General features: G+C 36.3%; 1 pseudogene; it reads right to left on the reverse strand.

The window, feature by feature from the left end:
• Positions 1-8,129: 8,129 nt before the first annotated feature.
• On the reverse strand, positions 8,130-16,650 carry LOC127638030 (hyaluronidase-like; annotated as a pseudogene).
• Positions 16,651-18,701: the final 2,051 nt, after the last annotated feature.

An 18,701-nucleotide genomic window follows, 5' to 3' on the forward strand; every position in this document is an offset into this window, starting at 1 on the left:
ACTACAATGAGAGTTGTGTCACAGTGGATGTGCACAGCTTATGGGGTTCAGGTTTGTATGTGGCTTGGGTCATGTTTTAATCCCTTTCCCCCTCATAACTACCCGTTATTGTTAAGGCAAAAAGACTGAAAAAAGTGTCAGTTTTGTAACAACCGCAACCATCCAACCTGCCTGTCATCATGGATGGTACATTTTATGTTGCAAGTCATTTCCATAACATACTGTTGGCCCACTGTTATATTATATAATAATATTTGGAGTGTGATTTATTTTTATTTTATTTTTTTTTTGGGCATTGAATACCCTACAGTATGTCCTTTCATATAAAACCACATTTCACTATACAAACTGGGAGGTCATTTTTATTAAACCACTGCTTAGGAAATGCGAGAATACTGTTGATTCAACAGTACCTTCAAGTTTGGTGTATCCTGAATCAAGTGATTGGTTTGCATGTTCAGATGGGGCATGCATGTACTGTACAAACTTGCTGAGAATGAACTGCTGTGTTGAACTACCCGTCTAAAGGGCAAACAGGCTGGCATGTGATCTGAACCTCTGCAATGAAAATAACAATTCTTCCAGTGCTCTGAATGTTCCTTGTTAGAGTAGCTTTTGGCACAAGTAATTATGGCATAATTGTATGGAAATATTAGCTTCTCCTACTTACAAAATTCGCATTTATGTAAACCATGTCCAGAGTACAAGTGATGAATCATTTATGGTGCTGTCCTTTAAATGTACCCAGGATGATGTCGTGATTACTGGAATTGGTGTCTGGAGTTTGGAGATGGAATTGTTGGTGTTTGGAGATGGAATTGTTGCATATTAAGATACAAATGGAAAGAGATTCACAAATAGAAAGTTGGTTCACAAATAAATTCAATCAAATTAACTGTATAATTGAATAACTAAAATGAATAAGGGGCGATAAATCAATAAGTACTAATACAGCAGGCTGGAAAAATAGACATTTATATATTTTAATATCTATTTAATATGTTGAAACTTGACACCTGGTGACATACACAGGAAAGTGCACCGTTAGATCAGTTTCATGCCAAAGAAGTACGTTTTTACATAATGTTTTCTCATGTAAATGTAAATGCGCATTATGCAACATCATCATACATGTCGAAAGGACTAAGGCCTGTCACGCAAAACATGAGCTCATTAGTGTCATCATTATTCCTGGTCGGAGTCTTCCGTAAATATTTAGTTTATATATAGGGTTACATTCTACCTAAATTTAATGGTGCGATGCTCAAATATTTAATAGTGCGTAAACTGTGACTCAATGCCCATTTACACCACAACTAGGCTAAATTGGAACGTGCGTATAGCTGGTGCAAGCGGCCCATGATTATTATCTTTATAGTTAACCTGTCTGACAGCATGAGTCTGCTATTTAATTTTAACAGTTTCTTTACTCTTAATGTCACATGGCAGATGTAAAAAATATTAATTAATTGATTGATTTATCTTTTTAGCACTTAGTGTTATGGAAGACCAGTCCAATGTTACTCATAAGAAATAATTATGTCAACCCTGTAAAACAATATGTGTTTCACTTATTTACCCAGGAGGTATATGGGCTGTGAGATACAGGAGAACAACAACAATAATAATAATAAAAGAGTTGCGAGGATACTGGAAAACTGGTGCTCTCTGCTCCACATCACAAAAAGATGGAATTGTGTTACTGGTGGTAAGACATCACAAAGGTCCATGGCCCAATCTTGTTTGTGTAACATGTTCTTTTCTATACAGTAATGGACTTGTTTTTAACGTATAACAGTTCCAATCATTTATGCAGAACGCTCTTACCCTGACTAGGAGTATCCTTCCCAGACAACTGATTCAACACCATGACGTGGCAATGGGGATGTTCATATACAACAAACTCAAGCAAAATGCAAGCACTCCAGTTGTAATGTTTAATTCCAGTGATTGTGTATTTAAATACATGTGTTCAAATGTAATGGCTTTTGTAGTTAGATGCATGACAACTTGTAATTTAACCAATAACCAAACAATTATACCTTTTTGCCAACAATTAAACTTGCTTTAAAGACTACTTGCTTTAAAACAGTCACTCATTAAAACATATTTAACTCAAAATGCCTTGATAGAACTCATCATCATTTGTCAAATGAGATGAGTTATAATTTATACTCATATTCATGTTGTTCCAATCCCAAACGACTGACAGAATTTTCATTTTTAAGTAAATCAACCCAAAGGCAATGTTACGGTTTATTTACATTTTGGAGCAGGTGAGTCAAGTGCTCAAAGTCAGGGCCGTAGCAAGGTAATCTTGGCCCCCTGACTGTACATTGCTCTGGTCCCATTCCTATTTAAAAATACAGTTTAGAATTTGTTGTGGGGCCCCTAGAATCATAACCAACTTTCACCCCACTAGCTACGGCCCTGCTCAAAGTTAATGGGCATACACAGGAGAAACATCTGAAAAAGATAGCAATAACCAATGTGTCAATTATCACTGTCAGAACATGATGCTGTATTTTATGAAGGGACCACATACCTCCTAAAACAATCACGCAAAAGGGCTAAATGCAAAATTCGAATAATTATTACCTTACAACTGCTTTTATTAAATACATTGGCATAGCAGATCTTGTACACTGTGTAATATAGAGTATTAATTTATGGTTTGTGCTCCTAAGATCATCTGATATAGTTCATGTTTTATAAAGACACTATCTGTACTACTGATCTTTTGTAGTGTCTAGAAGTGTGTCTGTTTGGATCTGCCATGTAACATTAAGAGTAAAGGTTTTGACGACACATTTCAGTCAAGAAACTCGGTTAAAATTAAAATGGCAGACTCATGCTGTCAGCCAGGTTAGCTAATGCTCATGCTGTCAGGTAGAAAGCTAATGATCAGAACACTCTACAAATGAGCAATTTTCAGCTGTTGTCATTTAATAAGACACTACACATCTTTATAACTGAGAGAAAATGATACAAACCTTATATCACAATATTCATCTGATGGCTTCTGTGTCTTTAAAAGTTTGCGGCCTTGGAGCTTATCTGTATGTGCTTGATTCCATGCTCATGAGAGCGCTGTGATTCTTGTCCTGCTCTGATAGTAAAATGAGCGTGGTTGGTTGAAGCTAGAACATGCTATGATTGGTTTGATTAATGTGGCTGTTATCTGATTCGCTTGAGTTAGACGATGGGTGGAGTCCACCTCCATAGTATGTGAGATGGCGCTTACCAGTATCTCAGCAGAATGGGGTCAATGTCAGTGTTTTGGAACATTCGGTATGTAATTCGGTGAATAATAAAAAATTCAGACTTCACATTACAGTGTGAATGCTTACTACACACATACTAGGTAATAATAATGGCTTTTACTTTTGACATACTGTTGCTATGTTTTGAAAAAGCCTCTAGTTACTCAGTGGCTTTGCTATCATAATTAATTGTATTAACATAATTAACTTATTCTATAAGCAGTTATGATTTTTTTTAATTCAATAATCAATATATTAAACCTAGTCTTAACCTGGTGTTAGATTTATAGACTCTGTTGAACAGTTCTATAACTTGTCTTCTCTTAAAAGATTTTAAAACACTTAATTGTATCTAATTATATCATTTAAATATTTTTGTTATTACAATTATAATTATTTTAGTATAAGAGGTAGTGATCAACCCAAATTTAATGTAATGCCTGTGAGGGGGTATATGAAAAATGTATGTGTAGTACATTGTAACATCCCGGAACCTGTTATTAGTGGTGAGCGAGTGGGGTAGTGTAAACTGGTAGTTTGTGGAGAAATGATGGAAACAGAAAAGAAGACATCACCACTGAAGCCTTTCCTTTCTCCTCTCCAGTTTTTCAGTCAAAAAAACACCTGGTAATTACTGGAATTCAGACTCACTCTTTGCCCAGGAGATGTCAGCATGCTTTTTTTTTTATCGATGGCTAAAGGTTAAAAGAAGGTACAAATGTTTTAATAAGAATGAGTACAGGGCAAAGACTGGTTATTGCACATCCCAAGAGACAAAATATTTCTAAATAATTGATTTTCTTAAAAAAAAAATTTACATCAAAGTCTGCACTGCAAAAACACACACGACTGATTACAAAATGCCTAGAAATGCTTTCCTCCAAACATTTGTAAGACTTGACTTCAAGTAGAGAATGCTTAAGGAATGCAGAGCTAAACAATAAGAATCTAAATAAAGGAGCATTTCACAAGGGATCTGTGTACATTAATTATAGAGCAGTAAAATTGGGTCATAGGTCTGTCCTGATAAGGTTGCGGACATCGGAGAAAAAAAGTTAAATGCAAAATACCACTAAATATATAATAACGCATAGATAGATAATCGCAAAACATTTCAAACTTTTAGAAATTCAACATATCTTTTGTTGTTGACATAAAAGGGTGTGCTTCAATGTATGCTGGGGCAAATTCATCTGTCACTTGGTAGACGCTAGCCAAATTTGTCAGGTGTCAAAATGGACAGGATGCGTGACATAACCTCATCCTCAAAAAAAAATATATTACTGCATTAAATATGTGCTGACATGAGGAAAAACATGGTTTGTATCAAGCATGTGTTTTGTTCTGCGAATTATTAGCTGCAGAGAGCCAATAGAAGATAAATGAGGAAATGAAACTTGAACATTTGTACCTCTCCTTTTGTGTTCCACAGAAGAAAGAACATGAGGGTGTAAAAATTATTACAGAATTTTTAATTTTGGATGACTATGTCTGTAATGATGATATCTGTTGATCAGTATGAACTTATGACTCCTTGGTCCATTGGGATAACTGTATGAATTTGTTGTTGTAGTTAAAAATTTACTTCTGTACTGTCTGTTCTCTATTGCACCAGCAAAGAACACAAATATCCATCTACCCACCAAAGCACACATTACATACTGCCTTTGATGTGTTCCCCATAGAGCACAAACTATGTGAAGGCACTGAATGACCCCACTCTCCCTCATATATATGGGTGTTTTCTTTCTCTTAACTTCCCGGCAAGGGGTCTGGAGGTGCTCGTGTTGGATATGTCTGTCCCACCCAAAAATCCAGGAATTCTTCCATCTGTAGATCAGGTTCCATGTCTGTGTTTCTGAGTGTATCCTGGGCTGAAAACAACACACTCTGAGGTGTGTCTCTGTTATGCATGATCTTGGTAGCCTTTTTACTTGTGCAATGATCTGCAATGTGCCAGATTCAACAAATAACATAAATGCATACAATTATTCAAATCCAACTCCAGAGCTATGTTTTATGTAAGAGGGAAAGTTTTTTGAGTTTTAGTGGGAGTATGTTTGTTTTCAGTAAATGTTGATGTAAAATTAAATTAAAGGAATCATTCATCCAAAAATTTAAATTCTTTCAAAATGTACTCGACCTCATTTTGTTCCAAACCAGTTTGAATTTCGTTCTTATGCAGAAAACAAAAGGATATGCTTTAAAAAAATATCACAACCTGTTTTTTTTTTCAATACAAAGTGACTCACTTTAAAGCCTAAAAAGGAATAAGAAGTATTATAAAAGTAATGTGGCTTGAGCGTCATATTCCAAGTCTTTTGAAGGCATACAACGAAAATCAAAACCGGAGATCACTATGAAACTAAAAAACAAGCTTCTCTCATAGCGCTCATGACAATGCAACAAACGTCAAGATTTTTACTGATAAATGGCTTTAATTGAAATTTCTGTTTTCAGAAAATTTGGAATATGAAACAGGAGTCACATAGACTACATTTATGATATATTTGGGTCCTTTTTAAGCTTTAATGTGAGGCACTATCAACTGTCATTGTGTTGAAAAAACAGGCTGTTAGGCATATGCCATAACATATCGATATATCGATTATATATTGGCAAGTTATTTTATCTATGTTTTTGAGGCATCGATATATTAACATTAGCTGACATTTACATTTGAAGTCTAATTTGCATGCTTTCCAATTCACTGTCAGTTAGCCTTGTTTAATGTTGTCTGGTGTAACAGCTTGTGGAGACCACAAATATTTACTGAAGCCGGTTGTGGGACAAGCCAAACAATTCTGAACTGTGGATCTTGTCACTATACACACAAACGTTACAAGGTTTTTGTACTTGTTCAAGAATGAACAAAGTGACGTTGATGAGTTTGTAGGTTAGTGTATGAAACTGGTGTAACTGCTCAAACTGAATAATTAGAAATCATTATGCAGTTTGTCTGTATGTAGCTTTGAATATGTTTCATTCAAGTTGTCAAACCACAAAAAGACACACATGTAACTGAAAATACATTGTGTAGGCTATATGAAAGATACATATACAAATATAACATCCAATGATGGCAAGAGTAAATAATCTTTGTCTTTCGATAATGATTTGGGTCGAATTTAATGGAAAACTATGCATGTTGCGCTCCGTGGTGCTGCGGAATTTTGAGCAGCCTCTGGGGTCACAGAGTCGTAGTTGTGTTGTATCTCTGCATTCCTTCATAGAAAATAATTATTTCAAATTTTAGAATGCGCCATGTCGTTTACCAGACGCGTACTGTGTGCAACACCCTTTAATTTACCTTGCTGCTCTATTTTAAATATCAAATGTTCTGGTTATCAATGCATGAAAAAAGCATTGAGGGCCATCCAGGCCTACAGGCTGTGATATTCATAACAACATCTTTTGTGTTCTGCATAAGATAGAAAGACCTATGGGTTTGGAATGACATGAAGATGAGAAAATAATGACAGAAATAAAATTTTTGTGTGAACTTTTCCCTTAATACTCCTTAAAAACAAAGACGGTTCCATCAATAAATGACGAGTTCTGACTAAATTAAATAAAAAGATTTACTAAATATTTTGTTTAGTGTACATTTTCCAGAAAAGTCAAAAACAGACACCCTCCTTTTCCTCTCCTTATGACTCACTTTTACCAAGACAAAGTCAACAATGGACTACATGCACCACATATTGTTTGCAAAAACAATAGTTTTATGTAAGGTCTTGGTCCAACATTAAACAAAGGATATAGAAGAGCCTCACATGCCCTAACAGAAGATGTTGAAATTCAACTGCAACAAAAAGAGATGCTATTTAATTTTAAATGAGCAGAAATCAGAGTTTTCCCAGGGTTTGTAATTTATTGCAATTTTGGTTGACAAGCTGAATCACAATCCACAGAGCCTCAGTCTACACGGAGACATCTTGGTCAACCATTTTTGTCTCATTACACCACACTGTTATACTGTATGTCATTTCTGTGGGAATAATTGGGAAAAGCAACATATTGTGTTCTTTAAATAATGAAAAATAAAATTAATTCTAAACACTGAAAATTAGAAATGTGACTATACGGTACACTGTTAAAATTAAAAGTTGGTTTAAAAGATAAAACATGGAAAGCATGGTTCAATCTATCACTTTTACTGGATATTTTTAAATTAAAAATAGATTTAAAACCTGCAACTGTTACCATAAAGAGCTACCAGATATAGTCAGGTTGATTCAGTAATATTTTTTACTTAAATAAAACCAGTTAATTTAGATAATACCACATGAAGCAAATTTTTCAGTGTATATTCATGTCAATTAAATTTGTTCCCAGTGCTTTTTGTTTTACCAGACAGATCTCACAATGAAAGGAAACAGAAGGTTGAGTTTTCTTGAGCTAAATTCGGCCTGTGCTTCCCCAATATTCTAAACAATGCCCCTAGTGGCCAAAGGGTGTTGTTGGGCATTTGAGCATGCATGAGCTCCATTTTCCAGGAATAATGTCCACTACTAGGTGCCAAAAGAGAGTTGTGAAGTTAGTTTTTTTCGGCTGTAAAGAATGTAATACAATGAAGAGGAACCCCCCAACCCAAACCCCAAACCTATACCTAACCATCAGTGGAGTAAAATGTTACAGGGAAAAATGCAATCTCTGAATTGTGCTCTTCACTGATTATGCAAATGCAATTTCCAAGTCCAGGGCTCCCATGTTGCTGACACAACCTGCTTACGGTTGTGCCACAAGGGAAGGTGTATATATACTTAAGCTGATGGAATAATGTCTGATAGCAGATTCTTGTCAGTGAGTCGGCATAATATGGTTGATCCAAGGGTACTGAAACTCTCAGAAACAACATGCCGACTTCCCGTGTGATCATATTGGTTTTACAAATACAGTCCACAGTCATATTTGCACAATAAATGTGTTTTACAGTATCAGACACTTCATTATGAGACAAAGACCCAAAAACATAATTACAGACAGACAGGAAAAATTAAAAGACAGGACCACCAGCAGCTCTCCCAGGACACTGTCTCTCGGGTGGAGGGAAGAGGCGATGCTACCTGAGGCATCTCACAATAGATACCGGTCCAGCCCTGATAACACTGACAGGTGAACTTTTGCCTCAATTCCAGGATGTCGAGGTTATTGGGGTGTCCACTGACATGAAAGAGCTGTCCACGGATGCCACGGTTTAGGCAAATTTTGTAGAATCGTGGGTTGCGGTGCAGATAAGTTCTAGAGTCTAGACTCTTACGGACACATTTGAAATTCTTTTTGCACAAAGCCTTGCTGCAGAGTGAAAATTGGTCAAATTTTTTCAGAACACCTGCCAAATAATAAAAAGAGACTCCAATTATTCATAAAAAATATTGTATATGTTTACAGTCTTATGATAAACAGAAATAAAAAAAAAACTAATCCTAATATTGTAAGCATGTAAAGTTCTTATTTTTATTCCACTAGATGGCAGAAAGTAAAAGAAAATAAATATTTCCTCTATCATCTTCCATCACAAAATGAAGATCCGAAATGTAGGTGGCACTCTAAAGGGACTTTTCCACTGCGCAGTACAACTCGACTCTTCTCGCTTTTTGGGGGTTTTCCACTGTGGATAGAACCTGGTACCTGATACTTTTTTTAGTACCACCTTGGTCGAGGTTCCAAGCGAGCCGAGCCGATACTAAATGTGATGTCACTACCAGCGTCACAGGATTTCTGACATGTGACATCAACCTGCTAGTTTTAAAGTTAGCAACAGCGATAACAGTATAATTTGTTCACCCGACTTTCGAATTGTGAAAAAATAAATGGCTGTGTGCAAAACCACGCCGTGGTCAATAAACGAGATGCAGACGGTCCACTCGTTAGCGATGAGCGAAACAATAAATTCTCTCAGGAAGTGTCTCAGCTGTTGGCCGTACACAGCTACCACCGGATCTACCAACAGTGTAGGGAAAAGTAAAAAGAAAAATTTAAAGTGACTACAGAACCATCAAGGAAAAATGGAAGTGGTTCGATCAAATGGACGCTATCTAAACCGGCGAGCAATGGGAGGGAGAGTGCCCTGGACTGGCATTGATCCACAATGGAGGATGGTATGTTTTGTTATGTTAACTCTATACTATGCTTGAAAGCTTCACTTTATTTAGTTGACAAGCTACTGGAAAGCTTGCTTCTAAAACAACCAGGCAAATTTAACTGTAACACTTGTGTAAAATCACCATGCAACAACTGCTTTATTCAGCACAATGAGCTAGTAGCTAACAGCTAGCGGTCTTGTTATTGTTTTGGTCAGTTTGTGTCGTGTTTAAGATGATGTCACAGCAGTAGAGGCGGCACAACTATGATGATCATCCTATAACCCTACCAACGTTGAGGTGGCACAAACTGCAATGGAAATGCAAGCTCAGAAAAGTCAAGCGAGCAGAGTTGAGACGAGTCGAACTGTAACGTGCAGTGGAAAAGTGCCATAAAGCATTTTAGCCCTCACAAATGTGCTTGTCCATAGACATTCAGTCTAATATTCAGTTCATGCACCACCCCCATTGTTTCATCGAATATCTCATCATCTGAGTGGACTAGAAGCTCAATCTACAGTAGGTGTCATTAGAAATCTGAGATTCTGCCCTTTGTGATTATATAAAAATAGTCCAAAAGAAATTTCCAGAGATTTGTTTAGCATGCTTTTCCTGCTGGACTGCATATTTTGTTCGGGACATATTAGATATAACATTGGATTATTCACCTAAGCAAGCTCAAGTTAATATGTGGCTCATTTTGTAGACAGCTGCCTAATATGCAGATATAAAGTTATTGGCTACTTGGGGATTACAGCTACATTGATCAGCATATATTTGATCATCTTTTGAAAATATTTCAAATTGTTGTATAAGGGCAACAAAATAAACTGTTCAGTCACATTCCTGATCATGAGAGCTTTCCTTTATATAACTTGTCCATTTAAGTGCTATGTGAAAGACTTTAAATTCACATTAATATTTCTACCACATTACCTCTAGGTGGCGCTTATTTGTGACGCAAATGTTTTGAGGCCTTATTTTATTATTTTATGTAATAATAAATAAGTATTTTATGTGTTTGTTGGTATTCTATGAAAAGTTTAGATTTTAAGCTTGATTCAAATGATACACCATATGCCTGACTTATGTATTTGGGGACTTTAACGTTTTCAGTGATACACCATATGCCTGACTTATGTATTTGGGGACTTTAACGTTTTCAGCGTACAATTATTTTGCAATATTTCGCCCCTCTATGGACTGACGGCAGGTCAGTTTTAAATAAAAAGAAACAAGAAGTAATAATTATACCTGTTAACGTGATTTAAGTGTGATAAAATAGCTCACTAACTTTTAATGTGTTTTATTCAGCAGGGAAATAGCAATAACATTCTAGTGGATAGCATAGCTCGGATAATTTGATTTGATTCATTTTGAAATGTTTGACTTTTGATTGCAGACTTGGATATCTTGGCAAATCTGGCCACAGTTTGTGACATTGTTGTGATTTGTTTTAAAAACTCCACAGACTTGTAAGATTATTGGGGTCTTTTTCTCTGGAGAAAAATATGAGAGGCAGGAGACTGAAGCCAAAGTCTCAATATGGTCTCCATTTAATCTAATAAACTACGTTTCCATTCAAGGATTTTTTGCGAAAAAAGTTTTAGTGCATCAAAATAAAGCTGATGGAAACGCATTATCGCTAAAATGTCACAAATGTCGACATAATATTTTTCCGTTTAACTCAAGCACATAAACTCTAGGTCGATACATCAAATGTCATGAATAACTGGTTTGGAAACACTTTTTATCTATAAAATTGGCATTAACGCATAAATGTAGTGTCACGTGACAGAGTTTGCCCCAATCGTTTGCCTGTGTTAATCATGAGGATAGTATTGAAAGCCAATTTATTGTATGTGATTATGGATTGATCTTTATGGAATAGACCCGATCTGCAAATGTGACACTTCCAGGAGTGCCAACAAAAATATCTCGTGCACATCGAACAAATGAATGGCCACTGTTGTTTGGCACACATACAGCCCAATTCTATTAAATTATTGTTTATTTTTACTTTTGAAAATTGTGAATTGCAAATAGTCAATAATCTCCCCATTTTACTCAAACTTCAGAGGAATGTTTTTTATTAAACACACATTTCTGAATGGAAACAACTTCAGGGCAGATTTATTTTGCGCTAAATCAAAATCTATGCGACAAAGACCTATGTTTTTTTTAGGCACGATGTCATCACGCACACCATTTTTATTGATAAAAGGCCATTTGAAAGGAAACGGGCAGAAGTCGGCAAATTTTTCACTTTGTCGATAACAAAATAGCACGAAAGGTGGATTAAGCTATTGATATTAAAGAGATGTGATTTTTCTTTCCAATAAATAAGTGTGTTTTTGTGTACTTGACAGCAAAAACACAACTCCGAGCTAGTCACAAATGTATAAGTGGGACATATTATATTCTAAGCTCATTTACGTGTCAGACAAGTAAATATTTAAAAAATGCCATTATGACATACAATAGAAAAACACAATAGCATGATGTTAACTCCTTCCATCTGGTTCAGTTAACTCTCACCCTGTGCTTTTTGTAAACAGGAAATGGGACGAACCCACAAAATGAGCATGTGTCCTTTAGAAGTACGTCAGTCTGTCATTGAGTGAAATATATCACCAAATACAGAGACACCCTGATGTCATCTGACATCATGTCACCAGTATCGTTCTATTTTAGGGTTAGACAGAAATAGCAGAAATAATCTTTGAGATGTCCCTTCATAAGACATAAAACATCAAACGGATAGATAGTACTCTGAGCTACCATAAGCTTGAATTCATTAGAATAATAAGTAGATGCTGATCCCAAAGTGGTTCCAAATGCTTCTGGTTATGAATGCAAATAGTAATGAATTTTATAAATGCACCATCTTAAAGCCAAAATGGTTTAATTTTGAATTTGTTTGAAGGATGTTTATTAGATTATTGATTCAGTGGTTAAATGTGCCTCATGTCTGATGTAGATGATGAGTACCTGAGATCTTGCATATTCAGATGACCCCTCACAGGATCATTCCAGCAGCCCCCAGTGCTGCACTCTCCCCTATGGTGTGCACCAGGTCACTTTGTACAAGGTGAGAATATCCATATAAAAGGATATACTATAGCTTCAGGCATTGCTCAAAAAAGGTGTGTGAGCTCCAAATTGCCATTAAATGGAGCCCTTATCAATTTTCCATCACCTTAAGTATATATACCTTTGCTTGTGACGCCGCCTTTTGGAGTTGATGCGGCCCTTTTTTGGGGTAACTCCACCCCATTTTGGAGTAACCACACCCTCTTTCAGGGAATCCAACCCCATTTGGAGGTCTCCGGCCTGCAGCTATTCCTACTTGACTTCAACCACCCTGGCAAACAACCCCAACACTCTTAACATCATAGCAGTAACTTTTTCAAATTCAAGGTCCATTTATATTTCTTCAGAAAATGTAAAATCTAGTTTGTAATATTAGCACAAAAGATACATTTCTTTTAAATGCTTTCTTATTTGCATCTATCTAGACATTGTACAAATGGGTAGTATAGGTAGTTAACTTTTAACTTATGGTCAGAAATCTGTTTTATCACAATGAACATATGGAAGCTATTGGTTGTAACCCAATCTAGTCATAAAAAGTACATTACCTTGATGTACCTCACTGTCTAGAAAGGCGGGTGGTCCCATCAAACTGAAAACATGACTGCAGACCTACTGCAGAGTTTGATTTGGAACATTCCCCTCATAATTATGTGACAGATGAGTGTTTTAGCATATCGCTGGCACTTCAGATTCTGGAGAGGGTCTGTCATTCAAGTATCTAAGGAGAGATTAAAACAATGTGTGTTTGAGAGGTTCCAACAGTGATAGAGGGCTGCAGCAATGTGAAGTAAAGTTAAAGAGTACTAAAACAATTCCATGCAAAAATTAATTCTAATTAACTAATTGTTAAAGGTAATTTTTTTAAATTATCAATAAATATGCAGAGACAACTTTAAGTAAGCCATTCATGTATTAGTTTTTTTCACCCAAAAAGTGTAAACACCAGACTGACATAGCAACTTTGGCTCAATTAATAGCGGGAGTTTGGAGATGGACCAAAATGATCTCATTGTGAATTTGGTAACAGTAGGTCAAAGGTTCTTCAGTTGAAATCGGCTTGTGCTTACTGAAATTCAAACCACTGCCAGAAGCTGGTAGAGGCAGAAGCTGGAAGTGTTGTTGAGTGTATGGGCAAGTGTGAGCTCCAGTTTTGGTGGAACTGGCCAAAAAGTGGCACCAAAAGATTTGTAGTGAGAAAACAGGAATGCATGTTTTTTTAATCCTACCTCCTAACCCAAACCCCAATCCTAAACTTAACTGAGGAGTAAAAATGCAATTTTAAAGAGAAAATGCACTCATCATTGTTAATGTGAGTGTGATTACTTCCTGGTTTCCATGGGTCCAGAACCTGTGTCTCTAAGGCTGCTTGCACAATGCACTGTAAGTTGCCCCATAGGAAAAGATAAACAATTTGAATTGCTGCAAAAATGTCTAATGGGAGATGCCACTTTTCAGTAATTCAGCAGAACGGGTCGATTTCAGGGGTACCAGGACATTTTGTAGCAACATATCGAGTTCCTGTGTAATCATGTTGGAGGGACTATTTGTTTTGCAATCCAGTTTCATATTGGGGAGTGTTTACTCCAGTGGCACTTTAACTTTTTTATTTATTTTTAACCTTTTGCCATTTTCTATTGATATGCATACGGTAGTAGGGAAATTATTGGAGTGGGATCGCAAAATGACATCTCCTTCAACCACTTTTCCACAGCTCCAACTTTTTTACATAAAATGAACTGATTGTTACCCCAAAACATTATCTGAACCTTTCAATACTCTGCTCAGCTCTGACAGTACAGCAGATGTGTTGGCATAGAAGGACCTTGAGTAGATGAAAACAGGCCATGTGTAGTCATTTGGGTGATTGAGGCAATCCGCATGGCCTCCTTGACACGGTAGTGCACAGATTTTACTCCATTTTGTGAAGACTTAAGCTCATAATCGAGATAGATTGAAGGGTAGAGGGCTGTACTCACTTTCAAAAGCCACATAAGGTGATCATTACATACATGCTCTATATTAGGACACACTCAAGTTAAATGTGATGGATGCTCCTTTATATCTGTAGTTGTAACTGTTAGGAAAGAGGTAAAAACCCCATAGACCATGTGGTCAGCAACTTTCGGCCAATAGAAATGTTGAATTCATGAACACTTGACCAGCTCTCTCATAAAGCTTTTTGCTTCATTTTCCACCTTACTTTCTGGCCAGCCTGAATGCAGCTTCCTAATAAGCTCCTTGGTCTTGTTCCGGTAAATGTCTTTAGAGCCCCAGTTGCACACCCGCTGTGGTCGGCAGTTTTCCCTGTCGATGACGGCCAAACCATGAAAGTCTTTGAAGTCTATAAGCTTGTCAATGTCAGCTTGAGCTTTGCTGAGGTGTTTGCTCAGACTTGGTTTTGAGGAAGTCAACCGTTAATGGGAATTCCTGAGCTGGTGTAGTAAGGGTAGTAACCAGGGTAACTGTGGTAAAAGATTGTCACGTTGGGGCCATTTAGCGTCTCGTTGTGGTTAGCAACTATGTCGAAGACACTAATGTCCAAATCTACCTTGTAAAAGAGAAAGACAAGATGGTATTTCCATCATTTAGACCACACATATGTAACATTTGCTAGATTGAGAGAGAAGACGTTCAACTAGTGTTATTTTCATTTATGAACACTAAAACGTGAACTAAAATTCAAACTAAATTAATACATTTTTGTCAAAGGTGCACTTAGTAAAGTTTATGTATGCTGCCAACTTGAGGTGTACGTAGAGCACACAGTTTCTGGTGTAATTTTAAAAATGCTCTAATTGCAGTCAGCTATGATGAATTTATTCCACAAGTAAAAGCGTAAAGAATAATTATTGTGATAAAGCTAGTAATATTTGGCTGATTATGTGATCTCAATATGGTGACGCTCAAATATTTGCTTCCAGCACCAGTTGTAGAATAAAGCATCTTTTTCTCAGGCTGATATGACAAAAGTCTTCATCTCACTTGAGTGTACAGTACATTTTAAAATATTTTCAAAAATACTATTCTAGTATTAGCTTCTATTTATTTCTGTTTAAAAGTTTAGCAATTAGCAAAAAAGTGTACTAAGTGCACCTTTAAGTAAAATAAAAGTTTAAACTAAACTGATACATTTTCATGAATTCAAAACTAACTAACATAAAAATGACCACAAATAATTATAGCTAAAACAAATAACTAAATATTTTAGTTTAAGATCAGTTAATTAACTAGCTTTGGCAACAAGTAAAAAAAAAGTCAAGTCAATTTGATTTGTATAGCGTCTTTCACAACACACATGGTTTCAAAGCAGCTTTACAGAAAATCAGGCATTAACAGACAATGAAACTGTAATATCTATGATGTCTTAAGAGTCATCATTGTGTTTTTTGATTGTGAATTGTGTTTAAAAATAAGTAATTATACAATAATTGTATTTATAACCCCAGTGAGCAAGCCGAAGGTGACTGTGGGAAGGAACACAAAACTTCATAAGATGTTGGTTAATGGAGAAAATAACCTTGGGGGAAACCAGACTCACTGTGGGGGCCAGTTCCCCTCTGGCTAACATCATGAATATAATGTCAAAATGACTTACGTATAGTGCAAGTCATGGTTTAAAATGATTAAACTAAGTAATTATTAAACTAAGTAATTGTTAAGGGACAGTGTTTAAACAAAGATTTTGAAATGAACTGTAAGATTAATGACTAAAGTCTTTGAAGTTCATCCTGGATTAACTGCAGAAGATACACTGATGAAATTGTCCTTGAAGGGTTTTGTTGGCAATTAATTGATAGTCTAGGTACGTATTCCATTTCAAGATTGTAGTCCATCATTAGACCGAGGTGATGCAGGCAGAGATCAGTTAAGTGCAGCGCAGTTCAGGTTGAGACAGGGAAACAAATAAAATAATATTAGCATAGATGCCATTCAATTTATTGCAGAATTATATAGATCATGATCAATGTTTCTGGTAAAACTTAAAAAACAACCAAATCAAATTTTAAAGGATGCATTTAAAATAAAGTGGAAATAAAAACTAAATAAAAAATGTGTTAAACCTTGAATCGAAGAAGGCAGGATTCAGTTTTTCTCATTCCACACAACCACGATGAAGCAGCAAAGGTGTGTAGGACTGTTTCAACTGATCGCCCCTGGCAACCACCAATCCACACTGCCAAAGCCAGATAGCCAATCAGTGTCATTGCCCGAGCACACTCATTGCCCAATCAACCCACATGCCACAACTTGAAGAGATCTATGAAGAACAAAATATAAAGAATCACATCACTGCTGAAAAAATTGTTTTATTATGAGGCTTTTGGCCTTTTGTCTTTGGCTCACCCTTGGGCCAAACAAAGCAAATGGGAAATGAGTTGGGTTCAATGTCAACGGTGGAGATTTGTCAAACTTGCCAGGTTGGCACCAGGGCGCCGTGTTAAAGGTGGGTTTTAGGGCAGCGCTGCATGGCTATTGGCCTGATGGTGGGAACGCAGATTGATTTTTGTCTCGCGGCTCAATGTCCGAGGGTATTGGCCAGTTGATATCCCTGGCTGGCACTGCCCCAATAGCAGAAAAGCTGCTCCCGGTTAGCGTGATTCAGAGTTTGCATTTTACTCTTAAATTACATTTTTAGACTGAGGGTTAGGTTTAGTGTTTGGAAGTAATAAAATATGTATTTCTCACATATACAACTCGTTTTGGCCACTGGGGGCAGTGCTTTGAATTTCGGTAAGCACAGACTGATTTCAGCAGCAGAACTTTCTACCTGCTGTTGCCGAATTCACAGTGCAAACAGTCTTTTGTCAAAATGTATGAGTTCATGATTTTAACAATAATGACCGAAATCAAATCTCTTGGTTTGGCTCAACTATGCACAGATTCAGAGAAAACTGCAGTAACTGAGTGTGAAAAGTGCAGTAACTAAAAAATGACTTAAAAATGACTTTAAGTGTGGATTTTGAAGTCATTTTTTCTTCGTTTCAATTTTAGTGTAGTAACTGTGTTTTTTGCCTTTGTAGGACAGAATTGCTGTAAAACATTTCCCCAAGACAGCGGTTTTACGCAACCACAAAACAACATCACTGACAATACCTAGATTCGTACCCCTGAATATTTGGGAACAGATTTGCAATTTTGCTCACATAACAGAAGACTAGTATGTTAAATTAAAGTCTGTTGTGAAGTTTTAATAGTTTCAAACAAAATAAGATTACAGGAGCTTTGGCATTCAAAGTTGTTATCTGTTTTTTTCCTCCTCCTTTGATAGACACTTGAAAATTGACGTGTTACATTAAACTTCCTCGCTAATCTCTGTTGAATCCCTTTCACGTTATAAGTGTGAGCGTGTACAGGCCGGAGGCCTCGTAAATGAAATCCACACTGAACATGGCCGTCCTGCCTATTTGTTTTTGTTTTTATTTTTTATAATTCTCTTGAAAGAAGTCTTATATTTTTGCTAAAATAAATTAATGATCAAGATTTGTTCTTATTTATTTTTATAAGGTGTTCTGCCTCATTCAGAGTTGTTGTTTTTTTTTCGTCTCTCTCAGATATTCTCATATTTTTTACAGATAATATCTCCTCATGGGTTTTTGGGGATCTGTCAGATACCATAAAGGGATGATGTTGCTATGTAGATGGGGAAGATCTGCATTTCCTCTTCCAATGAGATGGCAGTGAAATTTAAAGCTCTGCCCAAGAACAACATCGTGGTGAAGTCACTAAGTCCTTACATAAACCACAACCATCCACAGTTCCCAACCACAAAAAAGACCCCCCAAAAGTCATGTCTGAGACAAACTGGCACAGGCTTTTTCCTCAAACACAAAGAGGTTCTTAAGGGACATGAGAGCCAAGTCATTTTTTCCTTTTGTCTTAAAAAAAATTTATTAAATCCAGATGACTAAAAAGCTGAACATCATATATATATCTGCATTTATGTTGGAAAAATGAACTGTCACTTTAATAACTTTACAATGTAGATGTATGTAAAAGTTTTTGTGGACCACAAACCAATACCTTCATACTGTGCATGCATTGATCTGAATCAGTTTGATCAGATTTTTGCTTTCATTAAGACCTCAGAAATAATGAAATTATTTTTAATCTAAAGTAAACATCTTGAAAAAGTAAATGGACTGCAAAAAGTCTTCTCTCTTATATTTTGCGATAGAACCAGAGCATTTACTTCATATTGTAACCATCTGTGTGCAACTGGAATAAATACAGTGGTCAGCAGCAGCAATTAAAAGCC

This window comes from Xyrauchen texanus, chromosome 46, assembly GCF_025860055.1.
Source record: "Xyrauchen texanus isolate HMW12.3.18 chromosome 46, RBS_HiC_50CHRs, whole genome shotgun sequence".
In the NCBI taxonomy this organism is placed as follows: domain Eukaryota; kingdom Metazoa; phylum Chordata; class Actinopteri; order Cypriniformes; family Catostomidae; genus Xyrauchen; species Xyrauchen texanus.